Below are 2,500 nucleotides of genomic sequence, written 5' to 3'. Positions count from 1 at the left end.
GTCAGGTCCTGAGCCAACTGCCCTGCCCGGCGTGGCCACCGAGGAGGCAGCCAGCGGCGGGCGCTGCGTGGGGGTGAGGGAGCAGCGTCTGCCAGAGGTGCCCGCTCGAGCCTGAACACCGGCCACCCCCCCGCGCTCCCTGGGACAGGGCGAGCAGGGAAGCACCGGCCCGCCGAGGGGCCTCTGCGACGTGTCCCGGGACGCCTCAGCGGGCGCTGCGTGCGGGTAGGGATGGGATCGGCAGCCGGAGCGCTGGCATCGCCCCGCGCTGCCTGCGGCGGAGAACCCCGAAGCCGGAGCCGCACGGGGCACCCCCGTGCCCCCCTTCGCTCTCACTCTCGCTCTCGCCGGGCCAACCCGCGCTCCAGCCACTAGCCGCCGGCGAGCCCGCTCTCCGCGCTTCCTGGCACCTGGGACACGCTCGCGGGGCTGCCAGGGAGCTGCCGGGAGGCCGCCGCACCAAGCGCGCTCCGGTGGAGAGAACCGGGACGGGACCGCTCCTGCCTGCCCTCACAGGCCGCCTCACCCCTCTCGCAAGTCGGCTGCATGCGCAGGGGGCGCCCGGGAGCCAGTCTCCGGAAGGTGAGTGGTTGCTCACCTCTCTCCCCTACAGTCGTACCGCTAAGTCAGGCGGCGCCGGAGAGCCAAAGGACACCCGCCCCTCCTACCGGGGAGGGGCGCGGGAATGGCCCACGTCTACGATGACGTAACTGGAGGCAGCGACGCAGAGCGACCCCTTTCGCCGCTCCAGAGGAAAGCCGGGGGAAACAGGTCTACCGGTCACCACCCCGAAGGGCGGCCAAGTCTCGCCGGAGCCGGGTAGACCTGCTGACAGCGTGGGAGGCGGACCCGGGAGACGGCCTGCCACTTCCTCGCGCCTCCCGGAGCCCGGTCGACCGGCTGGCCGAGCCCCAAGCCCGGAGCCGGGTAGACCGGCACGCCGCGCGCCCCAGGCAGCCTCGCGGAGCCCGGTCGACCAGCTCGCCCCTCCGCGACCCCCGGATCCAGGTCGACCTGCTCGCCTCCGCGAGACCCAGCGGAGCCGCGTCGACCGGCTCGCCCCTCCGAGACTCCCGGAGCCGGTAGACCCTCTGGCCGCCGCCAAGGCAGCCTCCCAGGCCCGGGGGCGTGGGCCGGCCGCTGCCACGGCGGACCCGCTGCGCCGGCCGCTACCGGGACGGCCCGCCGCGCACCCCCGGTCGTCCGCCCCCCCCCCCCCCCCCCCCGGCTCGAGCGCTTCGCTTGTTTGTTTGTTCGTTTCTTTCGGGGCAAGGGGTTCCGCTCGCTTCTTTTTGGGGTCGTGTTGTTTTTCGGGTTTGCTCTTGTTTCTTTGCGTTTCCGAGCACGCGCGTCTTTTCCCCTCCTTTTCCTGCCTTGCTGATTTTTCTCGGTTTTCTGTGTGGGAGCGCGGTGCCCCCCCCCCCCCCCCGCCCCGCCCCGCCCCGGCACGCGGTCCTACAGCAGGGGAAGGTGCTCACTTACGAATCTAGGTCTCTAGGTCTTGTCTGTCTGTCTGTCTGTCTGTCTGTCTGCCTTTTATTCCTTTCTTTCTTTTCCTCTTTCTTCCTTTCTTTCTTTCTTCTTGCCTGGCCGCTGCCGCCCCTTACCCCCTCCCTTTCCTGGTGCCTGCCTTGCTCCCCTCGCACTGCTTCCAACGCCCCGCCTCAGCAGAAATCCCTGACCCCGGGCTGACCGGCGCCCCGAGGCAGCAGGGGGGCCCCGGGGCGGGGCACGCGCGCACACAAACACACACTCCACACAGGCGCCGTCAGCGGGGCAGGGCGGCACTGGCCCGCCAACAACCCGTGATACCGCGCCTGGCGCGCGCCCCCCGCCCCCCCCCCCCAACAAGGCAGCGGAGGGTGCTTGTGTGCGAACCCGCGCCGTTCGCGCCTTTTTTTTTTTTTTTAATCGGTTCTCGCGCCGTCCGCCCGCCGGCCCCCCCCGCGCCCCCCCCCCCCCCCCCGCCCGCCTTTTCGCCGCCGCCAAGCCTGCTTGTTCCCTCACGTTCCCCGGCCGGGGCCGTTCCGTTCCGAAGCCTCGGGGTTCCGCGCGCCTCTGGGAGCCGAGGCGGAATCTTCGCGCCCCCCCCCCCACCCCCCCCCGCGCGCCCCCCCCCCCACCCCGCCCCGACCCCCGTTCCGTTCCGAAGCCTCGGGGTTCCGCGCGCCTCTGGGAGCCGAGGCGGAATCTTCGCGCCCCCCCCCACCCCCCCCGCGCGCCCCCCCCCCCACCCCGCCCCGACCCCCGTTCCGTTCCGAAGCCTCAGGGTTCCGCGCGCCTCTGGGAGCCGAGGCGGAATCTTCGCGCCCCCCCCACCCCCCCCGCGCGCCCCCCCCCCCGCCACGCCCCGACCCCCGTTCCGTTCCGAAGCCTCGGGGTTCCGCGCGCCTCTGGGAGCCGAGGCGGAATCTTCGCGCCCCCCCCACCCCCCCCGCGCGCCCCCCCCCCCGCCACGCCCCGACCCCCGTTCCGTTCCGAAGCCTCGGGGTTCCGCGCG

Source organism: Dromaius novaehollandiae, unplaced genomic scaffold (assembly GCF_036370855.1).
Source record: "Dromaius novaehollandiae isolate bDroNov1 unplaced genomic scaffold, bDroNov1.hap1 HAP1_SCAFFOLD_126, whole genome shotgun sequence".
Taxonomy (NCBI): domain Eukaryota; kingdom Metazoa; phylum Chordata; class Aves; order Casuariiformes; family Dromaiidae; genus Dromaius; species Dromaius novaehollandiae.
The sequence above is the reverse complement of the archived record's forward strand: the minus strand, read 5'-3'. Positions refer to the sequence as shown.